Below are 18,453 nucleotides of genomic sequence, written 5' to 3' on the forward strand. Positions count from 1 at the left end.
TAAGAGAAATATTATGAGATAGTCCTTCACCAAGAAAAAAAGATATTGCCTGTCAAAACTCTTGTTATATCTTTAAAAAAAATCTTAAAATTTTTAACCAGAGCATGGAAAATGTATGTTTAAAGGTCTCCTATAATTTTGGAATCCACAGTCTCAGGAAAAGAATGAAAAGAAAAATGACACAATAACCTTAAGACATTCATTGTTTAAGTGTTCTGGTTCTTGAATTATTCAGTTTACAACACATATAATTTGTTGAAATTGATGCTACATAGTTAAATTAGACCATAAATGTGGTAAGGCAGATATATTAAATCATAATAAACACTCAAGTGCTGAAATTTATTAGATTACTAAAATAACCAGATGGATTTACAGATTTTCACTTTAATATATTTCCATCCACTGTTATTGTGGGTATTTTCTAGCTTAGGTTAAATTACATTTCAGTTCTAACTCCTTCGTTAGCCAGGTCCTTAAACTTTATTTTACTCTTCTCTCTGGATCACTTGTAAAATGTTTTTATATTAAGTGTGTTTTCGTAAGCATCCATGATATTTTAAATAAAACAAGTGCATGTAAAGTTAGCATACATTCTTCCAGTTTCTCCAAAGGACATGTGTAAGTAAACAGCTTAAAAGAAGTAGCTGCAACCACTTTATATGTGCATCAAGCGTGACTTATTTTATACAACTGTGGTATCTAAGCCATTTGGAGAATTAAGATACAAAGAGCCTCAAGACAAAAAAAATACAATTTTCATTTTGCTGTGTTCCATGGGTAATGAGCTGTTTTCTCCCTCAGAAGTAATTTCTTCTCTGAAACTCAACAGGCTTGCAAATAGCATCAACTGTAGTGACAAAATGTATGGCTAAATGAAAAGAAAAATACTACAGTCACACTGTAAGGCAAAAGGAAGGGCCATCAATGCAATTTTTATTAACTAAAATTACAATAATGCTCCGCAATAGAGTACACGGGTTCTCATTAGAGCGATAAAAGCTTGTCTGCAGAATATAAATTTACAGGTACATCTGCAACTCGGCCATAACTGTAAATCTGGCTGCACCCCACCATTGACTGTAACCTCCTGCCAGCTGTTCCCTCTCACAGAATACAATTTTATTTTCCAATAAAAAGGGAGGCCTCTTTACTTCTTCACCCACTCCGTTTTCTCCATCCTTAGCAGCTGCCCGGAACGCAGGCTGGTGGTATGCAAAAGAGTTGCAGTGGGATGGGTAGGAGCACCATTGAGGAACGTCTTCTTCCCTCCTTCTGGCCCTGGACCAAACAGCCTTGGCTGTGCTCCAAGTCCGAATCTGTCCCACGGGAACTCACACCTTTTTCTGGGTCCGTTGCCATCCTCATACTTTCCTTCCACAAAAGTTAACCTACTCATCCCCATGCGTGGCAAATGATGAAAAAAATCTTTTAAGAGAACTAAAACATCAGCAAACTTACTTTAACCACAGAACTTATTTTGGCTTATACACTATGTCTGAATTTCCTTTTGTTCATGTGTACAGGGTACAGTAGACTTTGAGGTGGAGGATTCACTGCAAAAAGTCCTTCAGAGCAATGGATTTGGAAACCAAAGAATATTCATGAATTTGAAGAACGTGAAGATGTAGAAAGAAAACTGCAGGACATAATATGCAAAAAAAAAAAAAATTCTCAGGGAATTAAAATTAATTCATCCAGTGGTATTGTCAACCAAGCACATAAAGAGCAAAAGAACCATGTGGCTCCGGTCACACCAACCAAATAGCTGTAAGAACTCTGTAGACTTAACTTTTTTGCTAATCTGAAATCAATCTGAAATCAGTGTTAAATGCTGTCCCTGGTAGAATGGGAACAAGTTAACTGAAGTTTTCTTGTGATACCTGGGGAAAATGCCAAGTGTTATATATTATACATTAAGCATGCATGGAAAAAAGATGCAAGTCAACGGTTAGAAGATGCAACAAGGGATATTCCAGTTAGGGACTGAAAAATAATCCACAAAATGGCAGGGATTCCTCAAGTGCTGAGACAGCTTTCCCCAGGAGGAATTTCTTCTGCAATGTCCATTTTGGAAACTCAAAATTTAACCAGACAATGCCTTGAACAACCTGAGCAGCTTTCACACTGGCCCAGCTTTGCAGATAGGGCAGGACCAGATTACCTCCAGTGGGCCCTTCAAGCTGAGATTTTCCAATATTTCTTGAAAATATGCTGGGTTACTGTTCACTTATATTTAAAACTAAGGTCAGTCTTGCCTGTATATGCAATTCCCATAATTTTTACAAAAATCATCTACATATATTGGATCCAGAATGGATTGCCAAAAAATATAATACAGATAATTAAAAGGTATGTTCTTCAGTTTAAACTGCATCCACAGCTGCTTGCAATTTGATTATTACAGATGAGTTTTACGGCTCGTACCAAAGCTGTTGCGTTCATAGCACTGCCTTGCAATATCAATAAATAAAACCAAAACACTATATATTCTCAAGTGGATGTACTTTGCTGCTTCAAGGTAAAATTAATGAGAAATATATGCATTTCTTTTGTTATGAATAACTTAATCAGCATATCGAATCTCTTTAAAACTTATTTATGTGTCAGGAACAAAATTGTTTTCCATCTCCTGCTGACTGCAATCTTAATTGGGACTGGAGATGGAGTAGAAATATTTTATTAAATACCCTATCATATAGAAAATTACAGTTTAGCGTTGTATTTGATGTGTAAAGCCCTGGTTGATGTGTCTTGTTTAAGCACTAGTGAGTTATAAACACATTGTAGACTGCAGCTGGTATTACTTCTTCATTTAAAGAGCCACTGATGTAAACATTTTGTTCTCAGCTTGTTTCGTCTGTATTCTGTTGGCATTTGCTGAGCCCGTGCCAATAACAAGTTTTAGAAGCCAACACCATTCCATACTTCCCAGGAAGAAAAATCTTCATATCTTATTTCTTAATTTAATAAATGAGCCACTACACTTTCTCGCTGGCTTGGTTACTTTTTATGTGCATTTTGCCCCTTCACCGAGTGCTTAGTGTGATGGATACTGAAGGAAAACCCCTGCAGACTGAAATCTTGTGTTTATACACAGAGCAGTTAGAACGCAATCCATCTCCTTTATATCCTTATTTTTATTATGTCCAGGAGAAATAAAAACCGTAGGAGGGAGGAAACACCATAACTGCTTTTGTTCTGTACAGCCGGAGGGAGCAGGGGAGTCACGGGCACCCTGACCGGCGAGCGGGACAGGCTCTCATTGCTCAGGGGAGAGATCCTGCTGTACGGGATTGAGAATCTTGCTCTCTCCATGCAAAGTAAGGTGTCAGTAAAATGAATTACTTCTAAGCTTAATTTCTGCTCACTTTGCCTTCTTGTATCACAGTATAGAGATGTCAGGCAGTCGTGATTTCTTTGAAGTCATAGAATCACAGAATGGTTTGGGCTGGAAGGGACCTTAAAGATCTAGTCCCACCCCCCTGCCATGTGCAGGGACACCTTCCACTAGCCCAGGTTGCCCAAAGCCCCGTCCAACCTGGCCTTGAGCCCTTCCAGGGAGGGGGCAGCCACAGCTGCTCTGGGCAACCTGTGCCAGGGCCTCACCCCCCTCACAGGGAAGAATTTCTTCCTTAGATCTCATCTAAATTTGCCCTCATTCAGTTTAACACTGTTACCCCCCATCCTATCCCTACACTCCCTGATCAAGAATCCCTCCCCAGGTTACCTGTAGCCCCTTTAAATCCTGGAAGGTCGCTATAAGGTCACCCCGGAGCCTTCTCTTCTCCGGGCTGAACCCCCCAACTCTCTCAGCCTGTCCTCACAGGGGGGTGCTCCAGCCCCCTGAGCATCTCTGTGGCCTCCTCTGGACCTACTCGAGCAGGTCCGTGTCCTTATGTTGGTGCCCCCCGAGCTGGACACAGCACTGCAGGGGGGTCTGACAAGGGCAGAGCAAAGGGGGACAATCTCCTCCCTTGACCTGCTGGCCAGGATACACTTGGCTTTCTGGGCTGTGAGAGCCCACTGCTGGCTCACAGTCAGTCTTGGCCGCTTTGGACATTTAAGATAAACACTTGGATATTTTGGAAATTAGACTTACGGTTGCTTCTACTTTGAAATATCACTTTGAAGTTTGCTACCATACAATTTTCTTAGAGGAGGTGCATTTTTACTGCAGAATCACTTCATCTGCCTGAAGCTGGAGCCCTGGCTGAAGGCTGCTGCCAGCACAGCTCAGCGCAGGAGGGCAGCGCACAAGGGCACAACCCTGTGTCCACCCTGACCCTAACCCTCCCCCTGTGCCCTCAGCAGTGCTAGGGGCCATGATGCTGTGGAAAATGGCAGTTTTCAGGACAGAGGTTTTGCTAATGAGACATCAATCTAGTTGGCCTGTGTACAGCCCCAGGGTTCATGAGCATGTATGCAGCACACCCAGCCTGTGCTGACAGGAGAAACTTCTGAGGGCTGTAGCTCAGCCAGCAGTTTTGTTCATTAATAAATGATTTTTATTTTTTTTCTCCTATATTCCTCAAGGACCGAAGCATTCATTTATAGGAGCATATTTTCCATAGTTAGTACGAAAACTTTCTAATCCCTGCATTGAAATGCAAGTTCTTTATATAGAAAATGAATCTGTGGGAGGTTTGACTGGGAAAAGTAATGGTCCCAGAATGACCCGTGAGACACATGACAATTACATCTAGAATCATTTAAGGAGATTTTGGGGGATTATGGTCAGCAACCTGATATCTTTAGAAAGAAGTTTTCATATTCGTCTGCTCTTGCAGTAGCTAATCTTGCTGTCCCCACTTCTTCTCCAGTTTAATAGAGGTTTCAGCCTCCAGCATTGATCACAGCCTGTTGGTGGCTTATTATTTCACCTTTTACTTGTGTCTCTAGACTCAATCTTGAATAGCTTGATTTCATCCTGTCCAAACCCATGTCATGGGGCAAAATGACCTCTGAAGGGAGGTGGGGCTGTGTCCCCCTCCCATGGTCCATTGGGAGTGTGCCATCATGTGCTTTTACCTTCTTCAGCCAAGGGAGGAGTTGCTCCTGACTGCATTAGCTCTAGCTGTCTGCAGAGGAGAAGGGGATGAAACAAGCACAGACATGGACCACAGCCTCGACTGCAAAACACTGTACTTGTCACACCTGACCCGGATACAAAGCTGCTGAATCCCAGAAATCCCAAATCTTTCATATCTCCTGTGGAGGGGTCTAGTGCCCTAGCAGCAAAATTAGGTGTCTCAACTACCCTCTATTAGCTACTTCACTCAAGAATTGCGTCTTTCCCCTGCCTTAAGTACAGCAACTACTTCCATCCCCCTTCTGGGAGTTTCTTTTCTGCCTTTTCCTTTTTTCCTGCCCTTCAGTCGGTCACTGGAAGAGAAATTGCTAAGCAAACACTTCTGCTGCTCTTCTGCCTAAGCATTTCCAGCCTTTCTAAGTAAATATCAAACAAATACTGCTAACACATTCTTTAATGTACATTCTCCTGCCCCAAGGAGCCATCTCAGCAAAGCCCCAAGCCATTTTTGTTTCGCTTCAAGGCAGGACTTCTAGTGATTTGCATCTGATTCATATCAAGCCCTGATGAGAAGCCTCCCTGATAATATTAGCTCTTTTGTTGGTCTCTACTGGCACCTTCCCTCCTCCTAATCAGGTCACTTGGGACAACCGTGGTTCTTTATGGGCTAGTTGGTTCAGGTAGTAAATAAATGCACATCTGATGTAAATTGTAAAACCAATTAAAACTGTAGTGATTTACAGCGTTCAGATTTTCAATGCAGTGAACCCAAGCATAAGTCTGGGTGGTGATTTCCAAATGCAATAAAAGTCTTTGCTAGAGAAAAGGGTTTGCCAAAGAACAGCGGTGTTGACAGCAAAAGGAGGTCACGTTTCACCAACTCCCCACCAGTCTGATTTGTAAAACCTGTCTCTGGCCTTTCGCTCACTGACTGTTTGCACTATCTCAATTAAGCCTAAGATTTCTGGGTCAGAAAAATGGGTCCTAATTCCAAAATTATAAATGTTACTATAGCAGCAGGTGCAGCATAATGTGAAAAGTACCAAAAGCAGTAGGAGAAATGACAAACATTCCCTCTCCGGGGGTATTCATCCTTTGATCCCGCGTCCCCAAACACTTACCGGTTGCCACCTTTTTATATATTGATATATTTAACACCATACACTGAAAATCTGGCTGTGGTTGCTGCGCTCTTTTTAATATTCACTTTTTTTTTTTTTTGCATAGCTTTCAGGGTAGGATCCGCAAGGTTCAGACACGTACACAGAGTGTCCCTCTGTCTGATGCCGTCTAATGTCTGGTACTCCAGACAATTTTGCTTAAACCAATGGAGCATTCTGTGGACACAATCTTCACACCCAATCTAGCAAAAACTCTCACTTAAGTGAGAGAGTATCAGTCACAGTGTGCATAGTGCCAGTCTAAGCACAGCCAGATAGAGAGAAAAAACATAAATGATGCTAAAATAAAGACAGAAACGGTGACTTTAACATTTTTTGGATCATTCTGAGGCAACCATGTCTCTGCAAGCAGCTCCTCCTACTGTTATTTCACTTCTGCACGCAGACGTTTTCTCTGGGGCAAAAACTACTCCATCATGTCACAGGCACAGCTCCTCCTGAGAAAGAGTATGCAGAAAATTATTTATACTCATGCACAGGGTGAGACCATGTCAGGAGAACAGTATCTGTTTCCTCTGAAAAACATTTCTGCCTGTGTTGGTACTGTCAGAGAAGTCAGATGAAGAACGTGGTTCATATGCTTATCAATAACAGGTGTTGCAGCCACACTTTCTAATTCCAAATCCTGTAAAATCCATGAGGGTTTCAGAGGATGTAAATCAAGAAAAATAAGGTGAGAGTATATATATATATATATATATATATATTTATATATTACAGTTGTTTTGAAGGTTTAAACTAACAGTGCAAATCTTTTGTGCTGATGGGTTTATGTATTCAAGCATGTACATAAATACACAAAGCAACATGCAACAACTCCTTGGATAAACTTCATATTTTTATTTAGGTCTGTTAAATTCTTTTGTGTTCATTAATCAGATGTAAGAACAAAAGTTAGATAAAAATTTACATGCTTCTCTTCCATTCTAATAAATTACCTTGGTTTTTAGTCAGTCATCCCTCTGATGACACCACTGACTTCTTAATCACATAAATATGTTGTAAGAACAACTGGGGTTTGGACAGCACGTTGCCTCAGATGTTTCTTTTATCACTGCTGTCACCTATGAGAGAGTAAAAAAAAAAAGATAAACTGATAGTGAGGACAATGTGACATCGATTTATTATGTTTATAGACTTTCTCTCTGATAGATTCACACAGTCTCCACTGTGATTACTGTAATTGATACTGGGTGTACACTGCAGAATAAACAACATAAAAAGTAACCTGACCACAAAGTACAATTTTGTTACCTTTTTTCTTTTTTCCCGTTTGGCACCTTCCACTCTCAAGGAGAAAAATTTGCAGTAGTGATATATAAACTTTAATACCTTAAGGCCTAAGCAACTGCCCAAGACTCTGCGAAACAGTTCTGAAAAGCAGAAAAAAACTAGCAGGGATCTCACAAATCTTTTATCCGTGGTATCTTTCTGCTGCTTTGGCCCCCAAGTGTCCATTTACATAGAGGACAAATTGCCATCTGTTGTACTTGTCCTTTTGACATCAGTGAAATACAAAGCAGACAAGACCGTATTTTCAGACTTTCAGTAGCAACCTGTTCGAGAGCATGCAATTACGCAGCTGCGTGTTTCTTAACATTACTATGCGTGGATGCGTGACACGTGGAGAAATTGTTTTCTTGTTTTGTGCAGAGCTGGGATGTGGCCACAAGCACCCCCAATGCTGCCATCCTTTTTAGCTGGTACAGCCGCCTGGGTGACGTTTGCTGGCGATGGGCAGCCAAGAGCAGTTGCCTCCTGCATGGTCTCAGGCTGCTGTGGAGGAGGCACCTGCCCACCCCCTCAATGGCAGCATGAGCACTTAAGTTTTGATAAATGATAATGTAGGAGGACGAGAAAACAAAATTGGATACTTACATTGAACACGGCGAACAACAGACTTTAGTTTGACATGCAGAGTGGTTCCCTTCAACACAAAATCACTGGGAAACATCAGACAGGCTATTCTAAATTGCTTTTTTCCCTATTTGCAGGTACTTGCACCAGGCAAAAGCCCATCTTTGTCACGGAAAAGACTTCTGCTTTCATCTGTTGCCTTCAGAAATCACTTGCTCTAGCATGAATAAACGATGTGTTTTCCAGGAGCTGAAACATTCTGTGGTCTGTTTAGCACACAGAGAACAGTGCTGTGCTGTGGCATGGGCGCTGATAAGACACTCGGTTATCTGACCATCCTTAAATGGAGGACCTTCATTATGCATCCAATCAACAACTCCATGCAAAAGCAAGACCTTTACACTAGATATAAGGAGGATTAAGTCATCTTCAGGAATAGTAATAGATAAAAGTGACGTACCAGCGCTTAGTGTTTGAGCATCATTTAGAGAGAGAAATAATAGGTGTGATACTGGGGAAAGGTCAAGAAGCTGTTTAGGTTTAAGATTTAATGAAAGCCCATTCATGTTCCACAGAAGGCTATAAACTGTATTATTTTCTGGAACTCAAAAGTAATATCAGCCAGTTGGCCTTCTGCACATCAGGGGTTATCAAGTACTATATAAAACAGCTGAGACCTCCTTTAAATGTCACACTGAAATCCACAGGCCATCAGCATGGTAGGAGTAAAATTAAGAGTACAGTAGGTGAAATTAGATGCTTTGTCTTGTTACATCTGTTTGCATAATGGTCTGCTGATTTAAAAGCATCTGTTCTTCTGCAGCCCATCATCCACCACTAATACCCACCGTATCAGAAACCAAGCCTCCTTTGTGTACGCAGTTTGTGTGTCCCTTGGTTTTGTTGCTTATTTCAGTGTTGCTACACTGGAAAACACACTGGAATTCTGATCACATACACCGGAACAACGTGAAGCAACGACCATTTTTCACTTTCACATCAGTGGAGTCTAATGTGTCTTTGCATCTAAATAAACTATTTGCATGATAAGCAGACATCTGTATGAAATTGTTAGCATCCAGTTCGCTAATACCCTTCTTCTGTGGTATTTCAAATGCTGAATCTTCTGTTTCATTTTAGAAAGACCAAGCTGGTGCAATAGATCCGTTAAAAATGGATTTTTATGAATATTCAGTCTATTTGGACAAAGGGGAAAAAAAAAAAAAAGCAACCCACCCTGAATGGAAAAGTGCTTAGCTTGTTTTTAAAAGATTATGCACATGCTCTCAGATCAATCACAGTGCATATTTTTATCTGACTTTCAATTCCCTTTGCATTGCTGTGTATTTTAGAATTATTAAACAGTTTATTGTTAGCTTTTTGTTTCATCATCTTCTGCTAGCTGACAGCTCCTGGTTAATTTATAGGGCTTCAGCTAGAGTTAGGGTCCCAGCTCACCAAATGTGTGTCCCGAGCCCTTCAGGTCTTATTCTGGTGAATAAAAATCACCCGGACAACAACCTGAATTAACAGGGAGCTGAAAAGAGCTCCGACCACTGACTTGTATTTAATCCTTAGAGGAAATGTGTGCATGTCTACATTTCAAACCTTTGCCTTCAAAACTTTAATTAACCTTGATAGGAGCTTAATGGCTGAATCTCTACATGCTGAGATTAGAGTGTACCTACAGGCAGTTGCTCCAGTTTTCTGGGGAGAGCATACACCGTAGCTTTCACTTGAAATGCAGCCTTTGAAAGCACTGACAGCACACGCTGCAAACTGCATATGCTGCAGACCCAATTTTCCATAATTTTGTCTCTGAGATAACTGACATTAAAGTCAGGACATACCACAGAGAAAAAAAAAAACAAAACAAACAATAGACATTATCAACGATGAAAGTGCTTTTCTGCTTGTAATTCAGAAGGAGACATGCTAAAATGAATAAACATATTTTCCCACTGGGGAGATAGTAAAAAGTAACAAACATGAGGTACAGAGGCATCTCTTTTTTTTTTTTTTTTTTTTTTTTTTCCCATCAACTATGTTATTGCTGAAGTATCACTTGGCTCTGGGACTTTCCCCAGTGACATTTGAAAAGCTGCCTTTCAGCAGGCAAGTGTTGGGTAGGTAAGAGGAAGGCAGTGACCTACCCTGCCACTGGGAATTCCCAACCTTCGCGGCAGCGCGCAGGCATCAGATTTTGAAACGGAGAAATTCACCAAAACCAGCATGATCATCATTTTGTTCCTTGTTTGAAGCAGTTTGCAATTGATTTTCTAGCAGGTTTACACTATATATCAAATTTCCACGTTTACTCTTTGTGAACCAATGACCTTCCTTTTTTAACTGGTTTTAACCTCACTGCTGCACTGTGTTCTCCAACACGATTTAAGTAACCTCGCTATCCATACATTACCTTTGAGATGAAGGCCAGAGTCTGACACTGACCTCCCTTCTCTAGGACAACCTGATTCGACACAAAAAAGGGTGGTGAGATCTCATTGTTCCACTAAAGGCTAATCCTTGTGTCCCTCACCTCGTATTCTAACCAGTTAAAATACCGAAAAAAATTTACTTCTCAACAAAAGCAGAGCAAATATCTGAAACATCCGATTAAAAGTTTTCCTAAGGCCAGTATCAGTCATTCAGCGTCGCAGATTTTTACCTCCCACTGGACCTGGGGTTCTGCGTGCAAAAGTCAGAAAGCAATTCCCTTTCATCCACACATGGAGAGTTCTATTCTACAGAAGTTAGAGTCCAGCAGCTTATGGGAGAGGATAATTCAATTTTCCCACTCAGTGCACATTCACCAGCAATATCCATTGCCTCCAATACTCCAATTTCACCAGATAATTGTGTTTTCAGATATGTAAACCCAAATTTTCTAACAAAAAATATCTGCACGGTGTTTTGATGAATTTGGCTGGACTTCCAAGACTTCCAACTGGACTGATCACCAAGAAGGGCAGGCTGATGTTCAGAGCCTTGGCCAGGATATAAGATGAGGGGGTTTTTTGGACCTATTGAACATTTAATTCTTTCTTCCCCCCCCCCCCCTTTCTTCAAGGTCTGAATTAGTTTCACATCAGCTTCAAAAAGAAATAGTAATTCAAGAATGTTCTTGTTGTCCATGTTAGCACGTTTGGTGATACACAGGTATGCAAATCAAATGGTGTCTTGTAATTCAAATGTGAAAGACTGCTGTGTGGATTTATATCACAGGTAAAATCTGCTCAGTTCTTGTAGTTTAAACTAGGTCAATACTGAAGGAGTTTATTAATGACATAATTAACCAGCAACCAGGGAGCTAAACATTTACAAGCCGTATCAGCAATGCAAGAGGCAATCCATTTTATAAAAATTTTACATGCACCAGCTGGTTTTTCAGTGCCCCTCAGCACCTCACACACATCCCAGAACTCGGGGGGTACCAGCAACCCCGCCAGCAGCGCTGGGTCCCTCGGGCTGCAGACAGGAGATGTGGCATTGCATATGCCTGTCCCGCTGCCAACGGCCCCCTGGCCCTGGGTCAAACTCAGCAAACTGCAGATCCCTCATGACCGTTTAACCTGGGTGACATTCACCTTCCTCTTTTTAAAGGATGACTTTTGGGCAAATGTTTTCCCAGTTGGCTATCCCATCCCTGGTTCTCTCCTAGCAGCGGTTGGACCCTAGGGGATTTTGCTGAGGGTGGGCTGTGTAAGCACTCCCAGAGATTTACCAGGTTAGTTTTATAATATAGGGCTTGGGGTTTTTTTAATAACCTGGTTTATTTTTTAGGCTAGGTTTACAATTTTCTTTAAATAAAGTTTTAATTAAAACATTCTTCAGCTCCCAAGCAATGCTTTGTAAAGACTGTAGTCCAGACTCTAATGGGAGAAGACTGAAACTAGCTGACTGAATAAATTAATATGAGCTGTTCTGAAGAGGAGGAGTACATAAGCAAAATGCACTGGACAGTGCTGCCAAGCAAAGTACAATACACAGAGTGAAGTGCCACATCTTCTGCAGTTAGCGTGTCTTTCAGAATGATTTTGCCTGGAGAGCCTCCAGCCAGTGACAGGACAATTTATTACTATCTACTGCAAAGGACAGCTCTACATATTTCCTGGGTTTAAGTATTTTCTGCTCTACCAAGACCTGATAAAAGCTTATACTCTGGCTCAGGCACCAAAACAGAGAGCAGTGGGGGGATTCTCTCCTCCTCTTGTATTTCAAGGAAAGGGTCTACTTGGATTTGCATAAATCTGCTTTCAAGGCATATCTGTACCACCTTGTTCTGGTCACAGCTGAGTATTTTGTCCATCCACACGGTATATTCTTTGAAAAAGAGAGACACTTCTCCTTTCCTTCCCTTCCTATTTACAGTTTGCACATATTTAATAAGACAGAACAATGAGATGAACGTTAAGGTGCTGTGTCATTACATCATTATTTCTGAGCAGTGCCGAAGGCTCTACAGATGAAAAGTCATTTTGAGTTTTGTGCGTTCATGGGAAAAGCCAAGGGGCACCCATATGATAAACAGTTTAGATTTGCATCGAGTTTACGTGTGAGTTTTCATCTCATGGGCAGAGGGAACAGCACACGGCAGTCAGTGGAAACTAAGTCACCAGGGCATAAGCAATCTCCTCATTGCTTACGTAAATATATTGTGAATATCCTTTTGCCTCGATTCTCTTTTATGCCTCCTCCAAATATATATATATATATTTTTTCCCCAATGTCCTCCATATCCATTTTCTGCATCTTCTCAAGCCTTCTACTTCTTCCTCTTTCTCTGCTCCCTCTCCTCCCTGGCCTGAAATTTTAGTCTCAGCCTACCTGCCTTTGAAGACAGTAGCTCACAGCTCTCAACTCCTTAGACTAGCTCAGCCCAACTAACTTTGTAAAAGTGCCCAGAAATATATCTGAAAATCATAAGAGGTCATAAAAGAGACTGTTTCAAACCTTTGCCTGATTCAAGTGACACAAAAGCATCTTTGAATAACTTATAAATAACTCATCTCACCCCTTCTCTTTCTAGAACGAACAACAAATACCCAGTTACTTTTAGGTCTTTAGAAATCTGCTCCCTCCTCTCCTCTCCCTCTTTTTTTTCCAGTGAAGCAGCAGTTTCCCAGGCAAAACCTTCAAACTGAAAGTCACCATCTCTGTGCACCGAGAGCAGTGCCGATGTGTCCCTGCCAAGGAGCTCTGCTCTGCCCGTGGGAACCTGCACACCTCTCAGGTCCACAGGGCCAGAATCGTCCCCTCACATGGATCATTTTTTATTTTCTACCAGGATCAAAAAGTTCAGTTTTGGATAGAAATTAAATTAGCATAAAGCACTGTCATTGTCAGAAATATGAAACAGGGAAAAAATCTGTGACTTTAACGGTGAGAAAGACTTCACTTGCCTGTAGTTCTGAGCAGTTATCCAAGAACTTTTTTCTTCTGAAGTCTTCCCCATCCACCTCTGTCTCAGGCAAAACCCTAAATTTGGCAATTCTTGTGTTCCTGGGGGAACCTGCCATTAAATATTACTGTTACCTCTGGCCAACGATCCAGCATTCACATAGCTTGACTACCCCTGCAGTGAGAAATACTGCACTGTAGTCTCTAAATGCTGGATTAGGCTTAGACTGTTAATGTAGCTTAAAAAGTTCAGTTATTTCAGTGAAAATTTGGATGGCATTGTACTTCATCAGAAAAGGGGTATTTTTCATTTCTATGTCATGAAAAAAGCACCCATAGTTTTAGTGGTATTTACCTTTCATGTCAAGGCTGGAGGTTGGTCCACAGAGTGTGCTGGTCGCTGCAGTGCCTGCTAGTACCTTTAAAATACCAGTTCACTAAAGTGGTACAGCCCAGCCCAAGTCAGCTATTGAAAATAAATGTTTAAAACATACCTAGCATGATATAATTTATTTGCATATTTAAATTGTCAAATAGAACTGTAATGAAGTATTAACGATGAAAGAAGGTGTCTCATTCACAAATAAAACTGTTGCTAAAAAACACGACTTTCCTCCTCTCAAAGTAGATGCATAAAAATTTCTGAGCAAGAAACTTCCTGTATTTTTCCACAGAAACTTGTTTCTTGCTGCAGTTGTGCTTACAAGTGTTGAATGTTCATAACAGTGTAACATGATTAAAAGTAGAGCTTCTGCTTTATTAAAACCTAAGAAAATAAACCCCAAGTTTCCAAAAATTAATAAATACCTAATTAACTAGTTTTAAACTGGAATTTAAGCTCAACTACATGCAATTATTTTGAAAAGAAAGTGTCTATGCAGATTAAAGTTCAGAGAAGCCTCAGGGCTTGCATCAGCACCCTTTTTTATCATTAGGTCTTCCTATATCTCTATGCTGTCTACACAGACATTTTGAAAGCACTCCATATGTTTTCCAATTTGTTTTAAAGACTTTCCAGTGAGATATAATTCTAAATGAAAACATTAAAACCCTAGTTATTACTAAGTCTGTTTCATGGGTTTTTTTTACACTCTAACATAGCACACTTTTCATATTAACTTCGCAGTCTGAAATCAGTTTATGAATGGCTGTATATAATCATATTCAGGGTTTGACTTCAGAAGAACTTTGTACAACATCCCCTGCAAATTTATATAAAGTTCTGCTAATTTCCATCTACATAAAGATGGAATCATCAAAACTAATTTCTGCCTGGCACCAGGGTAAGATATAAATTACACTGAAATCAGTGGTGAGGGATAGGAATGCGATTATAACGAAACTAAAGAGTTTTGCTGCATGTGGAGAATGCAAGAAATATCTGTGATGGTTTTAAAGGAGAAGCAGATTACGTGACACAGGTGGTCTGTTTGCATTAATGGCATTCCAGAGACTTATGTCCTAGTAATGAACTAGGACATTTATTGTAGGTTACTAGAGATCTCTGGATTGATTTCTAGGACAAATTAACTGTCAAAACTTGTTTATATTTGTTATCTCAGATTATTTGGAAAGCGTACACTGACACACAAAAAATAAATAATCAGACAATGACCTTTAGGTTTGCAGAGCATTCCGAACGTGAGTTTGAAACAGAGATGTGCAGACCCAAGTGAGTGTGGCTGAGAGACCTGCCAGGGGGTGCAGAGAAGTGGGGGGCACCCGAGTGCACAGAGAAGGGCTGCGCTGCCAAGAGGTACCTGGACCTAAAAGCTGCTGATGCTGGCTGGCTGGATTTAGATGCCATCACGCCACGTCTCACATTAAAAAAGGATGTTGAAACTTGAAAACATATGTTGGCTGCTGGAAGGGTAATTCCAACTGGAATTCCAATTCCTTTAGGTGGAGGATGCCCTTTGTAAAAAAATAAGCTTTCAGGAAAGGCTTCAAAGGTTCACCACAGCTCCCCTCTGCCTCCTGTTCATCTTATCCTGTGAAAAAAAAAACCTTTTTCAGCACTCATCAACTCACTTCCACGCAGCCCCTTCCACCACCTTGTCTGAAGGCACCTTCCAGCTTCTTAAGACTTTTTGTGGGTCACAAGTACACAACGCAGCTAAGAAAGGGGGGACAGTTCACACAGCAATGGTTCGGGTTTTGACCATTACCCCACAGAGAGCCCTATACGATATACAGACCTCCCTCTATACAGTGGATCCCTTCATTTGTGAGTCTACAACGTGCTTACGTAAAGGCTGGACTGCCCTGGGGAACAAATCCCTCTGAAAACCCTTTCTTCTCTTCTTCATTTAGCAGATACCTTCCAGTTTAACTTATCTTTCACAACATTTTGGGGTTCGTTACGGTGCTCTGCAAGTCACACAGAGACGTCATAATCCTTAGTCACCTATAGCTCACCAGGCCCAGAGCTGCCAGTATGCTGTTTGGCTTTGCACAGAGGCTGTACTGACCGTTTGAACTCCTGGCTCACTCCACCTCTCTCCTTTCTCTCGCGTTTTTGTTGGAGAGGTTGCTAGGATTACCCAGCCCTAGAGCTAAAATGCTCATGTCTCTGAAAGACTATACAAAGGTTGGATGTGGGCTTACCTCAGGTGTTTGTGAAGGCATGCAGAATATATTTGGTACTGCTCTGAGGAATAATTTAATTCCATGAAGTTACTTCTGATTGTGATCAATCCTATCAAAATTGGTCCATTGTGTTTTGGGTCAGATTTTCTTATCGGTGGTATTACCTGCTTTTCTGAATCATTTTCAGTTGTGTAACTCTCACCCATTTTCCCACATGGGGATACAACTTGCCATAATGGACACTGTCCGTTTGTTTAGCTATGTGAATCTCAAGTTAAAATACTAGTCCTGACTTACCAGAGTCTTTACTTTGCATGCTACTCGGCAGATAGAGAAGGCAGGTTATTTATTTCAGATTCTCATGGAAACAGCTGCAGTCGTTTCAGTGCAAATCCCTATTGAATAAGACCTGAAGCTGGATCATTTCTTTATTACTCAGGTTAGACTACTTGTTCTGCACCATTGTTCATCAGATCAAAAGACCTGTCTGTTCTGTTAGAAGGAAGAGTGAAAAATACTGAATTTTACAGTCAAACTGCGTGTTGCTTTTTAAAACATACAAGTTAAAAGGAAATAGTTCCATAAGAAAAAAAAAAAAAAATTAACACCTTTACCAAAGCCTTCATAATGCTCTGAAAGTAGTAGTTTAAATGTCTTAAAATGAGGGTTCAACCAAAATAACCTAATGCTACCTGTCTGCAACCTTTCCCTTACGTTAGGTTGCAAAACCATCTTCCCTAAGCACATTTGGCAAATTAAAATTCTTTCAGAAGATGATAAGGGGCAGAGCTCTGCCAATAATTTTAATACAGCATAAACCTGTATAGAACTGGATGAAGAAGTTGCAGAATATAAAAAGGTTCAGAGCATTAAACGGAAAGCAGCTACAAAATACAGACACTGGCTATGCATGCAACCCTTATATTTTGCACGATGGTTTTCATACAGTTCCACCTCCCCTTTTACATTATTTCTAAACACAGCAGTTGAACCAAATTCTCGTTCAACAAGGGTTCGTTCCATTTCAGAATAAGAAATGTTATTTCAAGTCTCTTTAAGGCTCTAAAGCATGCTATTATAATGCTGATGACACGACAAATTTGATAGGATTGAACCTACTCATAAACTAATTTCATTGGCTGGCAAAGATAAGTCGAATACATAAATATGTTCTCTTTTTTAATCACCACAAATACTGCTTAATTGTAGATGCGAAACATAACCTATGTCCAGCTGACAGAATATTCACAGCTTAAATCTCTCATTAAACAGATTTACTTCACTGGATGGAGGAAATATCCTTGGGTTGTAAACTCCCAGAGAATTTTCAAAAGTCTTATTTAAGTTTCGCTATTTACGCTTTTGTCCTCTATTACTTTCTGAAGAACACAGCAAGCATCCTGCTGCGGCAGCCAACTGATGTGTCTCATAAGGTACAGCTACATCAGCATTTTAGTTCACATCAGGACTACACTATTAACGTGAATCTCCAAATCACCTGCCCTCATGCTGCGTAGTTTACATAGCAGTGTCATCTCCAAACACGACAGCTAGATTCATTTTTAGATGAAACTAAATCACAGTACTTCTCCAGAGGAGGCACCTACTGTGCCCCAGCTGCTGATGGAAATTCACTCCATATGACCAGGTAACAACAACCCAAAATACAGTCCCTGAAACGCATCGAGAGCGGATGAAGTCATGACAACGTTGGCACAGTAACCTGTACTCTTGCCTTTGGCAGGTGCTTGTACCAAAGCTTCAGAGGGTGCTTAAGGAATTTCACACTGGGCCCCAGAAATGATCCACTCAAAGTCTCTTTTTGAAGGGATGAGCCTGCCTGTGACTGTGACATTCCTTACACCCAAGCGCACTGCACCCCTTAATGGACGGGGAAGGGAGAGGAGAGGGTGCCAGTGCGTGCGTTTTTCCAAGTATATCCCACAATTTTGGGTGAAATAGGTAGAATTTTTGCATGCAAAAAGGAAAAATATTTGTTCCAAGCTTTATCAACTCTCTAATTCAAGAAAAGTGCCCATAGGAGCTCATAGTTACAAAGGATAAGCAATGAACAAGTTGTATTTTTCCTAGCTGAATGCCCTGGGATCCATAGCGCACAGAGCATAAGACAAGAGTTGGCTGTGAGAGGTATATTTAGACAAGTTTGAAGCAAAAAAACTTACTTTCTAATTTAGAACAAGATGATTAGAAAGTACAACAAAGCTTGGAAATTGGGAAAAATCTGTGAGGTAATGTAAACATTCATTATTTTCCTTTGATGATTAACTTCTTGCAAAAGCTGACTGTGAATACCAAGGCATCTGCACAAATAATGAAGAATATAGTAGCTTTTTTTTTTTTTTCACAAGTGCTGAGTTGTCAATAGACTGTAAT

General features: G+C 40.6%; 1 long non-coding RNA gene across 1 annotated transcript; it reads right to left on the bottom strand.

The window, feature by feature from the left end:
* Positions 1–926: 926 nt before the first annotated feature.
* LOC141965972 (uncharacterized) lies at positions 927–8,339 on the bottom strand. Its single transcript, XR_012634530.1, has 3 exons — positions 8,092–8,339; positions 7,152–7,277; positions 927–1,639 (listed from the first exon to the last, which is right to left on the bottom strand). It is a non-coding gene; the product is annotated as an uncharacterized LOC141965972 (long non-coding RNA).
* Between the last annotated feature and the right edge of the window lie 10,114 nt (positions 8,340–18,453).

This window comes from Athene noctua, chromosome 14 (genome assembly GCF_965140245.1).
Source record: "Athene noctua chromosome 14, bAthNoc1.hap1.1, whole genome shotgun sequence".
Lineage (NCBI taxonomy): Eukaryota > Metazoa > Chordata > Aves > Strigiformes > Strigidae > Athene > Athene noctua.